Source organism: Elephantulus edwardii, unplaced genomic scaffold, assembly GCF_000299155.1.
Source record: "Elephantulus edwardii isolate Elephantulus edwardi_28Jun2011 unplaced genomic scaffold, EleEdw1.0 scaffold00441, whole genome shotgun sequence".
In the NCBI taxonomy this organism is placed as follows: domain Eukaryota; kingdom Metazoa; phylum Chordata; class Mammalia; order Macroscelidea; family Macroscelididae; genus Elephantulus; species Elephantulus edwardii.
Window position 1 is genome coordinate 38715 of NW_006400191.1, and position 13812 is coordinate 52526.

At 41.3% G+C, this 13812-nt stretch overlaps 1 pseudogene; it reads right to left on the reverse strand.

The window, feature by feature from the left end:
• Positions 1-7412: 7412 nt before the first annotated feature.
• On the reverse strand, positions 7413-8490 carry LOC102845839 (annotated as a pseudogene).
• Between the last annotated feature and the right edge of the window lie 5322 nt (positions 8491-13812).

Sequence of the window (13812 nt, forward strand, 5' to 3'; positions counted from 1 at the left end):
CTGGTTTTTTTTTTAAATGTGTAATTTTTCAAGTTTGTCTTTCATCCATTGAAAATATTCAATCATTGTTCTTTTAAATTCTGTGTCAGAAAGTTCCATCAGACTTTCTGCCTTCAGGAATCCATTGATACTGTGTCACCCTTTGGGGGTGATATCTTCCTTTATGCTTGTGTATTGTGTGGGACAGCTTGCTTTCTTCGAGACATTGATATGTTCTTGATGAAGATAATGCTCTAGAGATCAGTCGGGTAGCTATCTCACTTGTGCTTTTCTCTGAACGTCAGACTCCAGGGAAATGTCAGTTCAGAGCCTGTGAGAGCAGTCTCTTGTAGGTAAGATAGGTCAAGGTGCTCCGGATTAAAGGCAGGTTGATTAACCAGATGTGTAGACACAGGTTTGGAGCCAAATAGGGAAGGGCATGCACGTGGTTACAGCAATCACAAGGGCAGGTCAACCACTTGGAGGACCTCACTCAGGCCTCAGTTGTCTGGGTATGCTTACAACTTGGGTCCCTATTCAAATTCCAGCTGTCCATCTCCCATCCAGTGGTTTTCATTCACTGGTCCCTGTCCAGTGGTGCTCACGCAGTTGCCCTTGCACCGTGGCCCCTGCCCAGGAAGGCTCCTGGGTCAAGGGGACTCAACAAGACAAAGTCAAATTTCCACCAACCCACTCGCCTCTGGCTGGTCTGCAGTGTCTACAAAAGTTCCACCAAATTATCACTGGCCCGCTCTTTCCTGGGCAGTTGGTGTGCCCTGAGAGAGCTCAGCCAAATTCCCACCAGTGGACTCACCCTTGGGAACTCTCCCAGACAATAGGCGTTGCCCAAGAAACCCCAATTAGGATCCTACCAGCCTTTCTCGTGGCAGATAAGTTCCACAGCAGCTTGATTGGTGGCTTCAGATGATGGTTGTCTCCATGGTGTGCCTTTGTGTGCTGACTTCAGAATTGCATTGTCCACGGCTGTTGTTGTGTTGCGTGAAGGAGTCTCTAGTGGCCCTGGAGCACCGCCAGGGGATGCAGGGTTGTGGTGAGGCCAGCAGGGTGTGCCAAAAGTGTGGGGGTGTGGGATGGTGGTGGGATGGTGTCCCTGGACACAATGCTGTGGCAGGGATGGGGGTTGCAGGGCTTGGGAAGCGCTGGGAGTTAGGGGTTGCAGTCTGTTCCCAGATATTAAGCTGCCAAGTCACCAGTCCTCAGCAAATAAGACTTACTTTGTCCTATTTTTTATAAATTGTTATCATTCATTGAGGAACATTTTCCTCCCTCCTCCTCACTTCTCCTTTCTTTATTAATTTTGAAGTGAATTTATTGTCCCAGATCATTGTCATATATATATATAGCCTAATCATGCATTCCTTTCAGACAATCATTTTCTTCATCTAAATAAATTGATAAGAGAAGTCTTAAAATTTTATTTTGTAATTGAAGGAGAGACTAAGAGGATGGATATGATTTTATTTATTTGAGAGGGATAGGATGTAAGACTAAAGGCAATAAAGATTATTTTTTGCCATGAAATAGAGCTGTATTCAAGGGATAGAAAGAAAAGATGAAAAATAGGTTATAATTTACCATGGTAGATAATGTGAGGAAAAAGTCATAGATGGACATTTTTAATAGAGCAAATGAAGGATAGTTATATCACCAACTGAGATGTGGAATTTACAAAGTGATTTGGTGTAGAAAATGGGATAATACAATATATTTTTTGAAAGTTGGGTCTGAAATGCCAGTAATATATCTAATTGCTGATTTTGTCAGAACCTTGGGGACTGTGGTAGGCTGAAAAAGAGTTTCTCAGGAAAAGAGTGGATAATGAACACTGCATGCATGTTTATGAGGGATCTTTTTACATGCTGTCAAGTCAGGACCAACTCATAGCTGACACTCCACCAGAGTTTTGGGGGTGTAAATAGCATGGGAGGAAATTGCCCATCTTTTGCCCATGGAGTGGCTGGTGGTTCAATCTGTCTATCTTAAAAACCAGCTAGCAACCTATGCCTCTCAATCCTATGCCATTCCCAAAATTATTGCAAAATGGACTTTTGTGATCTGTAGGGTTTTCATTTGGTGATTTTTTGAAGTAAGTCATCATGCCTTTCATCTTACTCTGGAAACTCCATTGAAACCTATTCAGCATCATGGCAACCTACAAGCCTCCACTGATAAATAGATGGTGATGGTGTATGAAGTGCATGAATTAGAATTTAATGGAAAAAAGAAATAACAAAAAAAACCCACAAGTTATTGGGATGATAATTCACAGTGTGAATGGAGAAATGCATTAAACACAATGCATATAAACAAAACACAATACATAAGACTTTTGTATGTAATTACACCAATATAAAATTTAAAAATAGGATATATTATAAAAATGATTAAGGTTTTTGTTGATTTAATATTAAGATATATTGTAAAAAAAAAAGAATTAAAGTCTTTGTTGATTTAAACCATGAAAAAAACAAAACAAAAAAACAGCTAGAAGATCTACTATGATTTGGTTCTGACTAGATAGCACATAACAACAACATCAATAGATTTTGTGGATTCTTTCAAAGAATCAACTACTAGTCTTGTTGACTCTTTTTATTGTTTTGCTGTTTATTTACTTATTTGCTCTTATCTTTATTTCCTTTCTTCTAGAGAATGTAAGCTTTGCCTGTTACTCTTTTTTCTAATTGTCAGAGATATTAGGTTAAGGTGTTGATTTGGGGTTTTTTTCCTTTTTTTATATGTATATTTACTGCTATAAACTGACAACTGAGTACTGCTTTTGCTGTCTTGTGTTGTATTTTCATTCACATTTGTTTACATAAGTTTTAAAAAAATTTCTTTTTCTAGGGGAGCTCTGGTGGCCTAGTGGCAGGAAGCTGCATTGCAATCCCAGAGGCTCATGGTTCAAGTCCACTGGATGCTCTGCCAGGGAAGGAGGGACAATCTCCTCCAGTACCAGTCAGATCCGATTTGACGGTACACACACAAAAATTTAAAAAAATATATTAAAAAAATTTCTTTTTCTATTTCTTCTATGACCCAAGAGTGTTCAAGTAGAGTGTTGTCTAGTTTCCATGTCCTTGGTATTCCTGTTTCTTATTTCTCATTTTATAGCATCGTGATTTGAGAAGCTCTTTTGTAGTATTTGTCTTTGAATATTTTGTTCTGGAAAATGAATATATTAACTTTTGTTTTAAATTGTTATGTGCCGTTGAGTCAGAACCAATTCATAGCTGACCTCCAGCAGGTTTTCAAAGGCAGTAAATCGCACCGGAGGAGATTGCCCATTTCCTATTTATTTGTTGTAAATACTTTCCAAATATGAGTAAGTTAAGAACTTTAAATGGGGAGGTTATCCTGGATTACCTGGATGATCTTAATATATTCTAATTAATCAGGGTAATTATAAGAGAACAGCAGTATGGTCAGAGTTAGAGATGAGAACGTGAGGATAGAAGTCAAGGTAAAAGAAAAGATTAAATGTTGCTTGCTGGCTTTGAAGATTGAAGATAAGGCTGTGATCTTGAATGTAGGCAGCCTTTAGAAACTGGAAAAGGCAAAGAAACAGATTCTTCCCTTAAAACTTCCAGAAGGGCACATCTCTGATGGACCTTTATTTCAATCTGCAGAAATGTAAGATAATAAATATATTCTGTCCTACATTATTACAACTGCAATGTTTTGTTACAGTAGCAGCAAGAAACTAATACCATGTCACGTGTCTAATCTGCTAGTTCTGTACATCCCAGGATATAAACTCCTTGATCTGTTTGTGACAGTATGTCCAATCATGGGAGGTCTTTGTGTGGGCATATGAGCCAATGTGCATGGTGTCTAATATTCTAGAATTTGCACTATCTGAGATGTTTGTTGGTGTGTGTCCTAGAATTTGGTATCTCTGTTTGAGTGTACATTTTGAGGATGTGAAGTGTCTGAGATGATTTAAACTGTACATTTTAGTATGTGAGATCTCTAAAGTGTTTGTGGGTTATGGATGTTTGGTCTCCAATAACTTTAGAGCTATTTCTCACACAGTATATGAAATCTCTGATCTTTTTATGTGTGTATGGTTTGAGGTTTGTGATCTCTTTCTAGACATATTTATCAAGATGTCAGGTTTAGAATCTGTTTCTGTCCCTCCCCACCCCCCCAAAACATACAAAATTGCAGGATTTTATAACTGTATCTGTATGTATCACAGTATAGGGTCTATCATTTGTTTGTGGATATATTTTTCAGGACTGAGGTCTCTAATCTGGGTGTGTATTTCTCAGCATGTGTGCTTACAGGTAAAGCTGTAGGATTCAAGGATTCTGATGTGCCTCAGAATGTGATGTCATAAGATGTCAACTCTCTAATCTGTTCATGTTTGTATTTGTGCTGGTGTGAAGTCTCTTATCAGTGAATGAGAGTGTAAGGTCTCATGCTTGCTTGAGGTTATTTTCTCAGTATATGTGTTTTCAAATCTGGTTTTGAGTGCATGTTCTAGGATGCAAAGTCTGTGAACTCTTTCTAGATGTACATTCCAGGATGTGTTCTCTAACACAGAAACACAGAGTGTGTTTGTGGGTCTAATCCCTGTTCTTTTCATGAGAATTTTCAAGTATGTGAGATTTCTATTTGTTGAGATATACACCAGAAGTACCAAATCTGTGATGTCATGAATATTCAGAGTGAGTTTTCTGAACTCTTTGTGGGAATGTCTATTATGCAATGTCCCACATTCCTCTGATCTGTTTGTATCAAATGTTTGTTGTATAGTGTTCTGGGGTTTCAGGAGGTTCTCCTATCCTGTGAAGCTTCTGATTCCCCTATAGGGAGTTGTTTCTGATGTGCATGTCTATGGGTGTGTATACTGCACTGCAGGATGTGAGGTCTCTGACCAATTTGAGTGTATTGATTGACTGGAGGGTTCTGGTATCTTTAGGGTGGGGTGTACATGTTCCAGGTTGAGAGATCTCTAACCTTTTTATTGGAGTCTATCTGAGAACATGAACTTTTTTGATATATGTTTCCGATCATGTGAGGTCTCTGATGTTTGCAAGTGTATGTTTCAAGATGTGTGGTCTGTTTCTGTGTGTATGTGTAGGTTTTGAGGTTTCTGATTTGTTTGAGAGTGTGTATTTCAAGATGTGAGGTCTCTGAGGTGTTTGTAAAAGTATGTCCCTGTATGTGTTATGAGCTGTTGATAGGCATATGGCCCTGAAATGTATGTCTCTCTGCACTTCATCTGTGTGTGTTTTGCAGGATAAGATGTCTCTGATATTTTGAGGGGTATGTTTCCCAGGATTTGGCCTTCTGGTAAGTTTATTATTATCTGTCTCGGGATCTGTTATCTGTATTATCTTTGTGGGTCTCAGACTTTCTTGTTGGTATATGTTCTAGAATATGAGGTCTGTGAATGGTTTTTGGGTGTGTTTTGCAGGGCTTTGTGATGTATCTGAGGATATGTGCCTAGGATATGAGTTTCTCATCTGTTTCTGAACATTTCCCAGTATAAGAAATCTATAAACACTTTGTTGGCATGTCGATTGAGGGCTCTGATTTCTTTGTGTGTGTTTATGTCTCAAGATGTGATAACTCTGACCTGTTCACATCTATTGCCAAGTATCTGATGTCTCTGAATTGTTTGTTGCTGTTTGTCCCAAGACATGAAGTCTTGAAGTGTTTGTGGATATAGGTATTTGTTGGCATGGGATGTATTTGCTTTCAGAATGGATTACATCTCAATGCAAAACAAAAATCCTAACTGAAAGCAACAAATGGAGAAAACATTAAACTTGCCAAGTATTTAATTTTATTTAGATTCACAATCAAGTGAGCAAGCAACAGTCAAGAAATCAAATATACCATTTGCTTTGGGCACAAGACATCCTTAAAATGTTAAAAAAGAAAGATGTCACCTTAAGGACTAAGGTTCACCTGTCTGAAGTCATTGTAATTTCAACTGCCTCGTATGAATCCAAAATCTGGCAATAATTGTTATTGTCGTTAGGTGCCATCGAGTTGTGTATGATTCATAGTGACCCTATGAATAGTAGATCTGAAACCAGTTCTACCCTGTGCCATCTTCACACTTCCTGACACACTAGAGTTCACTGTGGCAGTCACTGTGTCAATCTACCTGTTCGAGGGTCTTCCTCTCCTTCGCCAACCTTCCGTCCCTCCAAGCATCCAAGGAATAGCCCCTCCTAGCAATATGCCTGAAGTATATGAGGCAAAGCCTCATCATCCTTGCCTCTAAAGTGCACTCTGGCTGCATGCTCTCCAAGAAATATGTTTGTTCTCTTGGCAGTCCATGGGATGTTCAATACTCTTCCCCAACACCACAACTCAAAAGTATCAATTCTTCTGTCATCTTTATTCACTGCCCTGCTCTCAGATGCATAGCAAATGATCAGAAAGACCATGGCCTAATCAGATTCATCTTAGCTCTCAAATTGAGATCATTACTCCTCAATAATTTGGAGAAGTCCCTAACTGCAGACTTTCCCAGTACAATTTGTCTCATTTCCTGACTGCTGGTACCAAGGATCATAAATGTGGATCCAGGTAAGAGGAATTTGTTGACAGTTTCAACCTCTTCTCCTTCCATCATGATGTGTGTTGCCTATCGGTTCAGTGGTAACAATATTTGTTTTCTTGACACTGAGATGCAATCCATATTGAAGGCTGCATTCCTTGATCATCTGTAACAAGTGTTTCAAGTCCTCCTCATTTTCAGCAAGTACGTTTGTGTCATCTGCATAATGCAGATTATTCATGAGTCTCCCTCCAATCCTGATATCATATTCCTCTTCATAGAGTCCAGCTTCTTGAATGATTTGCTCAGCAGAGCAAAGATATAGATTGAATAGGTATGGGGAGATAATACAACCCTGATACACTCCCTTCTTAATTGTAAACCATGCAGTGTTCCCCTGCTCTGTTTGCATAACAGCCCCCTGGTCCAGGCATAGGTTTTGCATGCTCACAAGAAAGGGCTCTGGGACTTCCATTCTTCTCAATGTCAACCACAATTTGTTTTGATCCACATAGTCAAACACCTTCGCATAGTCAATAAAGCACAAATAAAGACATTCTTCTGGTATTCTCTACTTTCAGTCAGGATCCATCTGACATCAGCAAAGATATATCCCTGGTGCCACAGCCTCTTCTAAATCCTGCTTGAACTTCTAGCAGTTCCCTGTTCTAGCCATTTGTTGTTGCTGCTGTATCATTTTAAAAAGGACATTTATTCAGCATCATGATCAGACAATTACATTTAGCAATCAACAGTGGGTGAAAAAAATCTACATTAAACCCCTTGTTTTCGGAATGCTTTACACTTTCCACAGAAACTAAAATAACCTCTTATACAATTAGTCACAAATACAGTACTTGAATTTTTTGCCAATACACATGATTATTTTCTAAAACATGTCTTCTTTGTAGCACCTAGGCCCTGCCACCACGGTGTTCAGAAATCTGTTGTAACCTGTAGCTTCCCTGTCACTTCTCTGGCTTTCCTCTCCTGCTAAGCTTTGTTTCCTGGCAGTTATTAAAACCATCTGTCACTACCATAGCGACTGCTGCTGCTTGAACCACCATAGCCACCTTGGTTTTGTGGTATGGCAAAATAGTGGCCTCCATAAGGGCCAGAGCTCCTGCCTCCCAAGTTTCCTCCCTTCATGAGTCCAAAATGTGAAGACTGATTGTTCTAATTGCCAAAATCATTGTACCTTCCACTGCTTCCAAAGTTGCTTCCATCATTACCAAATACATTATAACCATCTCCACTGCCTCCATTTCCTCCACCACATGGCTGCCACTAAAGTCACCTCGTCCACTGATGCTTCCTCCTCAGCCAAAGTTGTCATTCCCACCAAAACCACCTCCATGACCACGACCAAAGTTTCCAGAACCACGTGGACCTCTTTGGCTGGAAGAGGCACTCACCATCTCTTGCTTTGATAGGGCTTTCCTTACTTCACAGTTGTGGCTATTCACGGTAGAGTATTTTTTAATAACAATTTTATCTACAGAATCATGGTCATCAAAAGTGACAAAAGCAAATCTCCTCTTCTTGCCTCAGTCAGTCATGATTTCAATCACTTCAATTTTCCCCTACTGCTCAAAATAATCTCATAATAGATGTTCTTCAGTATCTTCTTTAATTCCACCAACAAAGATCATTTTCACAGTTAAGTGGGCACCTGGTCTTTGAGAATCTTCTCTTGAGACAGCCCTTATAGGTTCCACAACCCTTCCATCCACCTTGTGGGGCCTTGAATTTTCATGGCTACATCCATTTCTTCCACAGTTGAGTATGTGACAAACCCAAAGCCTCTGGAGATCTTGGTATTTGGATCTCTCATTACCACACAGTCCATGAGTGTACTCCATTGCTCACAAGGCTTCTCAGACATTCATCTGTCGTTTCAAAGCTCAACTGCCAATGAATAGTTTCTGCATCTGTTTGGGCTCTTGAGGAAATTCTGACTTTGACATGGTAAAGGTGGGAATAGTTTAGTGATGCTTCCTTGGCAGTGTTCTCAGGCAGAAAGGCTGTTCTGTTTTTTAATGACCTTCAGCAGTATTTTGCTTGCCCTCAATAGTAATGATACTGTTCTATAGTTTCCATATTCTGTTGGATCACCTTTCTTGGGAAAGCAGTCAGATTTTGGAAGGTAAGTTGTTTTGTTTGATTTAATTAACAAGTGTAAACTGATCATTTCTATTTCATTAACAATCAGTTGTAGACTGTAAGCTTCTTGCTTAAACCAATCATGATGCAATGGACAGGACTTTGTGATTAAAAGTCAGTGTGAAGACTGATTTGCTTTTAGAGTTACAAACTAAATTGGCAGTTTGTTGTGTTTGGGGAGAACAATGTCCTAATTGGTACAGCACTTGTCTGTCAGTTTGCTGTACCAAGATACTTGTAGGTTGCTGTGATACTGAAAGCTTTGTCCCTTGTGTGTCAAATGCCATAAGTGTTACATATGGTGGACAGGTTTTAGTAGAGCTTCCAAATTAAGACAGACTATGAAGAAGGATTGGCCATCTACTTCTAAAAAACAGGCCTTTGAAAACCCTATGAACAATAGAGGAATGTGAATAATTACAGTAATGTAGTGGTAGAATCCAGATTGGAAAGTCAGTTGAAATGAAAATGAATAGGAAGGCCAAAGAATTGATGCATTTGAATTATGATGTTGGTGAATGATACTGAATGTATCTTGGACTGCCAAAAGAATAAACAAATCTGCCTTGTAAGAAATACAACAAGAAGGTGCCTTAGAAGCAAGGATGTGTACTTTGGACATGCTATTATGCTTGGTGGAGTATAGGGTCAGCGAAAAAGAGGAAGATTCTAAACAAAATGGATAGACACAATGGCTGTGAGGATGGCAGAGGAGTGGGCAATATTTCTTTCTGTTGTATGAGTTGAAAGGGATTTGACAACACTTAAAAACAACAATTCCAGTGTTGAGGTCTCTAATCTTTGATGAAAAGTTAACAAAATCACATCAGAGCGGAAGCAGAACTGATCTGATAAGATATGGTAGACCCAAGGCACAAATCGAGTGAGGTGAGGAGCACGTACCCTGAAGTTTCAATTTACACTGCATAGACAACTCTGTTGCAGATAAGGTCAATGTACCCCAAACCTGAAGGACTTTCTGTAAGAAGTGTGGCAAGCATCAACCGCACAAAGTGACCTACTACAAGAAGGGAAAGGCAAGAGGCATTATGATCGGAAGCAGAGTCCCTATGGCAGGCAGGCAAAGCCAATTTTCCAGAAGAAGGCCAAAACCACAAAGAAGATTGTGTTGAGGCTTGAATGTGTTGAATGTAACTGAAGGTCCAAGAGGATGCTGGCCATTAAGAGATACAAGAATTTTTAAATGGGAGGCGATAAGAAAAGAAAGAGCCAAGTGATCCAGTTCTAAATATTTTGGCTTTAATTTGAAACAGTATTGATGCAATAGAAAACTGCCTGCAGGAAAATAAAATATTGATGTTTCTTCACTAAAAAAGAAAAATATATGTAGGCCCTTTCAAACTATGAACAGGCTGCATTAAAGCAGTGCTCTTATCAGTCCAATAAACTGGGCAATAGAAAATGGATATAGATGCCAACAAAATAAATAATAGGATGTGAGTTAAAGATCTACCAACACCCCACCAAATCTATATAATTTTTAAAAAGTAGATTAATCATAATATGACAGAGCCTATACTATAGTGTAGGAAGCTCTGGTGGCCTAGTGGCAAGAAGCTGCATTATAATCCTGAAGGCATGAGGCCTGAAGGTTTGAGGCCACCAGCTGCTCCATGGAAGAAGGATGAGCAATCTCCTCCCGTGTGATTAACTGCCTCTGAAAACTTGCCAGAGCTGTGGGTTGGTTTCAACTTTATGGTGCACAACAGCAAACACAGTATAAGGTCAAGGACTGTAGTTTTCAATATAGATTGAAGCTCAATAGCAAGAAAACAAAGATTTTCACACCTGGGCCTACTGGCAGTTTCATAATGGATGGAGAAGAGACTGAAATTCTTAATAACTTCAGCTTTTTGGTTCCACAATCAACCCTCTTGGCACCAGCAATCAAGAAATCAGAAGGGGAGCGAACCAAGATGGTGGCGGCAGAGGAAACAGTGTAAGGAGCTTGAGGAGTGGCAAGCAGCATAGAAACGGGCCACCATGGCCCTTCACAGACCTCAGTTCATCAATAATTGAACAATTAAAACAATTGATTACAGGTCTTCAATATGGACTGAGGCTTAAGATCAAGAGAACAGATTCCCAAAAAAGAGCGGGTGAGTCCCACAGCTCCCAGCCCCCCAATACCAAGTCCATGCCTCTGCTGCAGCTCCATGGGGTTTCTATGGCTGAACCCCAGGGATCCCCTCACCTAGGATGGATGATGGGTGCTAGGCTCCACAGCTGGTACAATGGAGCCTCCACATTGCTGCAGAACAAACTTATTCTAAAATAAATTCTCAGAACCAAGATGGTGGCGGTGAGAGACACAGTGTGAGAAGCAGGAGTACCAGCAAGCTGCACTGAAACAGGCCACACAACTTACCTAAACAGCCAGTTGACTATCAGTCATCAATATGGACTGAGGCTCAACATCATGATTGAGTCCCACTTCTGCCCACTACCCATCACTGAACCTGCACTGCTGTAATCCCATGGAGCCCCTGTGGCCAGAGCCCACAGGTCCCCTAACCTGGACCAGGTGGCGGGTGTCAGGCCCCGTGGCCGGTGTGACAGAGCCTCCGCATGGCTGGTGGCAGCAGATGCCAATAGCTGTGGGCCCCTGGTGCAGGAGGGGATGGGGGAGGGGGAAGGTGGCAGCGGCGGCAGTATCATGGAGCCAGGAGGTAAAGGACTTGATACAGGAAAGCATCTGTCAGTGAAGATTTCCTTGGATAGGTCAGAGAAGAAAAGAAGATACAACACAATGGCTTGATAAGGCACCTGTAGCAATGGGCTTGAGTGTGCCTTGGATTCTGGGGATGGCATAGGATAGAGCAAGGACTAAATCTGTTTTTCACAGAATTCCTGTGAAATCTCGGTGGGCCTAGTAGATAGAAAGCTATGCTAAAGGTCAGGGATTTTAATCTGTGGCACTCAGGCCTGGTTTTGATTGTTTTCAGTCATTCTTCTAGGTAATATATCACTGCTCTGTCAATTGCCTATACAGAGGTAACTCATGGTTGTTGTGAGGCTAAACACTATGACACTGAAGTGACAAATGCAATAATGGTTACCCACAGGGGACAGTATTTGGTGGAGCTCTGAGATTGAAACAAGCTTGGAAGCAGGAGTGGCATTCACTTCTGAAATAGCTTGCCTCCAGAAACTCTAAGAACTTAGAGAAACAATGAAAAGTTATACAAGTGTTCAGGTCTTGCTGTTCAGTGTCATCTCAACACTATGAATTAAAGTGTTCAGGTCTTTCATTCATAGCATTGTGATGACACTTAACAACAGTTCTGAGATGGCAGATCTCCTTAATACACCACATCTTGATTTCTTAACTATTGCTGCCAAGAACTGTTTAGACCTAGGGAGGATCTGTTCGCCACTATCAAAGCCCCTTCTCCATTTGTAAAGGGGGAGGGTAGAGATGCCTACTTAGAATTGCAGTCTGAGCACCCAGTGGACGGGAGGGGGCAATGGTGGTGGCACTGGAACGAGGGGTGCTGTCCCTGGCCATGGTCTTCAGTGAGGCACAGGAACCATACCCGGGGGCAGGAGCGTTGGGGGGATGTGCTGTCTGGCCTCCGGTTGTGCCACCCAGCCCCCTGGGGAGAGGAGCCTGAACCTTAGGGAGAGCCTTCAGGTCTTTGGGGAGAAGTGCCTAAGGTATACAAAGAATTTTATCTAAGCCACTTTCCTCCACCTCCCCACCCAGTACATCTGTAGCACCTCCAAAGCCCTTCTCTTGGTAACTCCCAAGTTTCTTCTCTCTAGGTTTGCTCCCTTTCCTATAGGTAACCTTAACACTCCAGACCTGAACCCTGAACCCAGTTTCAGAGACAAAAGGGAAATAAAATTGCCATCTAAGGAAGCAAAGGAGGATGGAGCCCCAGGGTTCAGCCAGCCATCCCTACTGGACCCACCTTGGCAAACACTTTGCAGTACAGAGGGCAGTAAACATCAGGAAAATATATTCTAAATGAACAAGGCGGCATGCAGTTTTAACCCAGGACCACCAGTAAGGTGTTAAAGTGGGTTCCCCTTTCCCCTTCACATTAACCTCCCTGTTCAGCATGAAGAAACCAGAGTCTGCACCCCATTCCCAAATGAGAAACCCACAAATGAATAAGACAATTTCTTTGTTTAAAAAAAATCACTACTGGACTATGGTCACCATTACCCTGTCTCTTCTGGTCCCCACTGGATCTTTCTCATTTCTTTTGCCCACTTCCCCCACCCACCAAATTGTGCAGCCCTGTGATTTCATCCCTGCCCATCCTCACTCTTCTGCTCCCAGCCCTCATCCCCTTGTATCCCCATACATGTTTTTCACAATTAAAAAAAAAAATCAAAAGGGAAATTACATTGGGAAGTCTGCTGTCAGGGACCTCTCTAGAGTACTGAAGAGCAATGATATCAGTCTGGAGACTAAGGTGTGTCTGATCCAGGCCATGGTATTCACAATTACTTACTATGCATCAGAGAGCTGTATAATAAGAAGGATCGATGCCTTTGAATTGTGGTGCTGGAGAAGAGTGTTTTACATACTGGGGACTATTAGTAGAACAAACAGGTCTGTCCTGGAGAGGGTGAACCCAGTTTGCTCCCTGGAGGCAAGGATTTTGAGGCTTTGTCTCATACTTTGTGCATGTGGCCAGGAGGGACTAGTCCTTGGAAAGAGACATCCACCTTGGAAAAGGTGGAGTGACAGAACAGGAGAGGAAGACCCAGGATGAGATGGATTGGCTTAGTGACTGGAGCAATGGGATTAGGTCTGTCAGAGACAATGAGATTGGTCTAGGATAGGACAGCTTTCAGAGCTAATATACACAGGGTCTCTATGAGTCAGCTGAATCGATGGCTCGTAACAATAATTACAGTATGTGAGTAGTTTTCTCACAGGCGTGTGCTCCAATACCTGTAAAGGACTCAATTAGCACCTGTTAGAATTGCATACAAGATCCAGGAAATAGCATTTCTTTTTATTTTAACTGGTTCATAACCATGGTGCTTGCAGCCAATTTCCCGTCTCTGTCTCTCTCTCTCTCACACTCTCACACACACACACACACACACACACACACACACACACACACACACACACACACACACAG